The 6,058-nt window shown below is 48.7% G+C and overlaps 1 pseudogene; it reads right to left on the reverse strand.

The window, feature by feature from the left end:
- Nucleotides 1-4,303: 4,303 nt before the first annotated feature.
- LOC116478360 (nucleophosmin-like) lies at nt 4,304-5,111 on the reverse strand (annotated as a pseudogene).
- Nucleotides 5,112-6,058: the final 947 nt, after the last annotated feature.

The following is a 6,058-nucleotide window of genomic DNA, read 5'->3' on the forward strand; positions in this document are numbered from 1 at the left end:
GAGTCAGCGCTAGAAGCCATGAGGCAGCCGGGTCCCTGATGGGCATGCACTAGGGACTGGGCAGGCAGGATTCCAACCTGAGCCCCTCTGCTGTGCATCTAGGCAAACTCTTAACCTCTCTAAGCCTCATCCATAGAGTGGAGGCTTTTTTTATTGAGGTAAAAATTACAAACAGTAAAATGCATATGCTTTGTAGGACAATTCAATTAGTTTTGACAAAGTATAACCAAGCCCAAATCAAGATCTAGAGCATTCCATCACTCCAGTGAATTCTCTCAGACAAGTCCCTGTCTCTCCATCCACTAGGCACTAATCATCTATCACCAGAGATTAATTTTGCCTTCTTGGACTTCCTACAAATGGAATCGTATGATATGTATTCTTCTGTGTGTTGCTTCCTTCCATGTAATGTTTCTGAGTTTCATGCATATCACTGCATGTATCAGTACTTCATTCTTTTCTTTACACTTAAAAAAAATTTTTTTTTTAGAAATGAGGTCTCGCTTTGTTGCCCAGACTAGAGTCCAGTGGCACAATCGTAGTTCACTGCAGCCTTGAACTCCTGGGCTCCAGTGATCCTCCCGCCTCAGCCTCCTGAGTAGCTGGGACTGCAGGCCCATGCCACCATGCCCCACTAATTCTTTAATTTTTTGCAGAAATGGGGTCTCCCTGTGTTGTCCAGGCTGGTCTTGAATTCCTGGGCTCAAATGATCTGCCCACCTTGGCTTCCCATGAAAGGGCAAGCCACCGCGCCTGGCCCTTTCATGCCTTTTAATTCATATCCATCATTGTATGTGCAGTGGTGCCATGTCAGCTCACTGCAACCTCCACCTCGCAGGTTCAAGCAATTCTTCTGTCTCAGCCTCCTGAGTAGCTGGGACTACAGGTGTACGTCACCACGCCCAGCTCATTTTTTTGTATTTTTAGTAGAGACAGGGTTTTGCCATGTTGGCCAGGCTGGTCTCGAACTCCTGACCTTCAGTGATCCACCTGCCTCGACCTCCAAAAGTGCTGGGATTACAGGCATGAGCCACCGTGCCCAGCCCCATTTCTTTATCGCTTTACCTGTCTATGGGCAGGTGGGTGGTTTCCAGTTGGTGGTGATTATGATAAAGGTGCTAAGAACATTTTTCTATAACTTTTTGTAGATGGGTATTTCCATTTCTGTTGGGTAAATACTTACGCGACGGCCACAGAAGCACACCAGTCATGTCTCCCTCAAGAGAAGCTGCCACTGGGGGCTCAGGTGGCCAACAGCCAGCGCTGCCCCTTGGGATGCACTTCTCTTAGCTCCTCCCCGCCCATGACTGGGGAGGGTGGGAGCTAGTTCTGGCCCATTCCTGCAGGACACAGGACTCCCTACTGGGCTCTGGGCTCAGGGCCTCCCCATCAGCCTAGCTGAGACTTTCTCAGAACTGCACTGAGACCTGAGGCTTGCTCTTTTCTCTTTCTTTTTTCTTTTCTCTTTCTTTTCTTTTTCTTTCTTTCTCCTTTTTCTTTCCTTTTATCCCCTCCTTCCTTCCTTTCTCTTTTCTTTTTCTTTTTCTTCTTTCTGTTTTTCTTTTCTTTCCCACCCACCCTCCTTCTCTTTCTCTCTTCTTTCTTTCTCTTTCTTTCTTTCTCTTTCTTTCTTTCTTTCCTCTTTCTTTTATTGAGACACAGTCTTCTCTGTCACCCAGGCTAAAGTGCAGTGGCACGATCTCGCCTCACTGCAACCTCCACCTCCCAGGTTCAAGAGATTCTCCTGTCTCAGCCTCCTAAGTAGCTGGGACTGCAGGCGTCCTCCAGCATACTTAGCTAATTTTTTGTATTTTTGGTAGAGATGGGGTTTTACCATCTTGGCCAGGCTGGTCTCAAACTCCTGACCTCAAGTGATCTGCCTGCCTTGGCCTCCCAAAGTGCTGGGATTATAGCCATGAGCCAGCATGCCTGGTCTCTTTCTTTTTTTAAAAAACAGAGTCTCCCTCTGTTGTCCAGGCTGGAGTGCGGTGGCATGATCTTGACTCACTGCAACCTCTGACCCCCAGGTTCAAGCGGTCCTTGTGCCTTAGCCACCAAAGAGTAGCTGGGATTACAGATGTCCACAACGATGCCCAGCTAATTTGTGTATTTTTAGTAAAGAAAGGGTTTCATCATGTTGGCCAGGCTGGTCTCCAATCCTGGGGCCTGAGGCTCTTTCTATCCAAACCTCCTTCCTTCCCCACTCCTTGCACAGAGGTAAGACCTGTATTGCCACCCAAGGGTCCTCCCTGCTCCTCCCACCTCCTCTCCTTCTCCTTCACAGGCATTTCCTCCATAGCTCTCTTACGTGTCTCATCCTGTCCTGGTGTCCTCTTGGAAGACTCACACTGACACCACCCAGGGGTGAAATGGTGGGGCTCATGCATGGCCCACGTTTTGGGGAGGACAAGCCAGTGAGGCGGTGGGTGAGTGGGAAGCACCCTGCATGGAGCCAGCCCCCTACATGGCGTGGTGAGCTGGGATTCTTGTCGGACAGCGGAGGAGGTGGGTCTGCAATGCTACTTTGCAGGCTGAAGCTGGAGAGGAGACCCTCTCTTGCCCACCCAATGCTTCAGGTAGGAAGGTACAGGAAATCCCTGACACATGGCAGCCCTCAGGTTCTCCTGGCTCCAGAGCAGCAGTTTCAGAGCAGGAAAGGGCCTCAGAGGAGTGTCTGGAACATAGGGAAACTGAGCCCAGAGTGATGGTGCTGTGCTTGAGTGATGGTGCTGTGCTTGAGTGATGGTGCTGTGCTTGAGGTCAGCAGGCACTTGAGCCCATGGGTGCCTCAATGGCTTTGACTGACATAGGGACAGAACTAACACACCAATGGCATTGCCTGCCTGAGTTTAGGGAGGCCCTGCAGGTGTGTGCACTCTGCTAGCTGCATTCAGCTCCATGCCACACCCAACCTGTCTAACCAAATGCACCACCCCCATTCACCAGTCTGTGGCTTTAAAGACTCAGGTGAGGTGGCTCACGCCTGTAATCCCAGCACTTTGGGAGGCCGAGGTGGGCGAATCGCCTGAGGTCAGGAGTTGGAGACCAGCCTGGCCAACATAGTGAAACCCCATCTCTACTAACAATACAAAAACTAGCCAGGTGTGGTGGTAGGCTCCTGTAATTCCAGCTACCTGGGAGGCTGAGGCAGAAGAATCACTTGAACCTGGGAGGCAGAGGTTGCAGTGAGCCAAGATCATGCCACTGCACTTCAGCCTGGGCTACAGAGTGAGACTCTGTCTCAAAAAAGGAAAGGAAAGGGAAGGGGAAAGGGAAGGGGGAAGGGAAGGGGGAAGGGAAGGGCTCAGGTGAGCTATTCCCCAACAGGCAGGTGAAGGTGCAGGCCACCATCTGCTGACTGCAAGGCTCTGAGATTCTCTGAGCTGCCGCGGGGGGAGAAAGGGAAAGTTGAAGGGGCTTCCGGAGGAAAGTTAGGGTCAGAGGCATTCGCTTTCAAGACTGAAGCAATTGTAAGTATGTGGCAGGCAAAGGGGCAAAGTCTGAGGGGATTGAGTGAGAAAAAGTGGGAGAATCAAAAAAAATGCAGGGAGGAAAAGAAGGAAGGGAAGAAGAAAGGAAGGAAGGAAGAGGGTGGAAGGAAGTTAAAAATAGACAAATCTCCTTGCTCTTTATAGGTTATAAACACTTTCCCACACACTAGCTTTTTTTTCTTTTTTTTTTTTTTGAGACGGAGTCTCTCTCTGTCACCTAGGCTGGAGTGCAATGGCGCCATCTTGGCTCACTGCAACCTCCGCCTCCCAGGTTCAAGCAATTCTCCTGCCTCAGCCTCCTGTGTAGCTGGGACTACGGGTGCTGGCCACCACGCACAGCTAATTTTTGTATTTTTAGTAGAGACGGGGTTTCACCATGTTGGTCAGGCTGGTCTCGAACTCCCAACCTCAGGTGATCTGCCTGCCTCAACCTCCCAAAGTGCTAGGATTACAGGCATGAGCCACCACGCCCAGCTTCTTTTTTTGTTGTTGTTCAAATATTTATTGAGCAGCTAAGGAGATACAAAGGTGATTTAAAACATGGTCAGAGGTGAGGCAAATGCACAAGTAATAGAAAGCAAAGGTCAAGTTTCATTGAATCACAGCAGTCAGAAGAAAGTGCTTTAGGGGATCAAGAGTGAGATTATTTCCAGCCTGAAGAGGCATGGGTGGCAAATCAGAAAAGGGGATTGAGATTAAAATAGAAGACTACAGTCTGGATTGCTGATGACACTCAATATGGGCTATATTTGTCTCTCCTTTTCCTTTTTCCCCATCTTTGGGCTTAATTTATCAGTAGTGCCCAGGACTGTTCAGTGTGCTTTTTCTATACTTGCTTGCATTTTTGCTTTGATATCTTCTACAGAACTAGGTCTTTTGGTATTTTAGGAGTTGTTTCCTGTTTTTTTGAAGGATTCTTGTCTTTTTGATCTTGGCGTTGATGGTGTTGAGTCTTTTCCATTCTGACTTGACTTTTGTGCATTTTTGGCTGAAGTATCTCACATAGATTTCTCCACTGGCGATTTTTCTTCAGTTTCCTCATCATCAAAATCATCATCTTCTTCATCATCATCATCACCATCTTCATCATCATCTTCATCTTCATCATCATCATCTTCATCATGATCATCATCATCTTCATCAGCAGCAAGTTTTACTTGTTTCTGTGGAAACTTGCTACCACCTCCAGGGACAGATTGCTGTCCAGATATACTTAAGAGTTTCACACCCTCCTCCTCTTCATCTTCTGACTCTGCATCTTCCTCCACAGCTACTAAGTGCTGTCCACTAATATGCACTGGCCCTGAGCCATACTACAACCGTAAGACCACTGGTGGTGTGATTTCAAAGCCCCCAAGGGAAACCGTTGACTAAACAGACATTTTCAAAGTTGCCAGTGTTACTTCAATTGGACTGCCTTCTAATGCACTGCCTCTGCTTCAACAATGTGCAATCATCCTTTGCACCAGCCCATGAACTGACCGTTCTTAAAGATAACTGGTGCTCATTTTCATCATTATCCACCTTAAAGTGATCATCTTTGTTGGCCTTAAGTTCACAACTGGAAAGATAGTTCTGGGGCCTCAGAGGACTCATGTGTATGTCCATCGAATCTTCCATCAGGTGGCGGCATACACTTAGGTGGTAGAGAAGGCGGACGGGATTAAACGACCACTGCTCAAGAGAACAGCTGCGCAGGATGGAATCACACCAGCATTTTTTTTTTTTTTTTTTTTTGAGACAGGGTCTGGTTCTGTCACCCAGGCTGGAGTGCAGTGACATAATCTTGGCTTACTGCAAACTCTGCCTCCCAGGTTCAAGCAATTCTCATGCCTCAACCTTCCAAATAACTGGAATTATAGGCGTGCACCACCACATCTGGCTAATTTTCGTATTTTTAGTAGAGACAGCATTTTACCAAGTTGGTCAGGCTGGTCTCAAACTCCTAGCCTAAAGTGATCCGCCCACCTCATTAGGCAGGCAGATCAGGTCCTGCTGGCTGGCCTTTGAAGTCCTGCTTTTAACTTAGCCCCATGTCTGGGGTGGGGCCAAGTGAGGAGACCTCATGAGGCTAAACTAATCAATGCCCTGAAATGACATTTCTCTTATCAGTGGATCTTCTCCCTGGCTGCACTTCAGAATCCCTGGGGAGCTTTAGCAAATACCGTGGACAGGGCCTGTCTCCAGGGCTTCTGGAGCAGGGCTGGGGCCAGTGGTAGGGTTCAAGAGCTCTGCAGGTGATTTTAATGAGCGGCCAGGGTTGAGACGGCCTCTGTGTGGCTGGCACATGGGAGGAGGTTGGCCAAGCCCACTGGAAGGATTCCGAGCAAGGACGTAGCTGAGTGACAACTACCTGACCAAGAGGCAGAAGACGGCAGCCACATGTCCACGTCCACAGACACGCTGATGTGCCCAGAGTCTTGCCTCTGACGCTTCCCATCTGCACAGTGGGCACCTTCCGGAGCAATCTTTTCCAGGGTCATATGAAGAAGGAAGGCACGCAGGTGACAACCCCATTTTGGAAGGAATGAGATGTTCGGGGCACTTGTGATTGTTGGCCACGATGT

Source organism: Hylobates moloch, unplaced genomic scaffold, assembly GCF_009828535.3.
Source record: "Hylobates moloch isolate HMO894 unplaced genomic scaffold, HMol_V3 SCAFFOLD_3, whole genome shotgun sequence".
In the NCBI taxonomy this organism is placed as follows: domain Eukaryota; kingdom Metazoa; phylum Chordata; class Mammalia; order Primates; family Hylobatidae; genus Hylobates; species Hylobates moloch.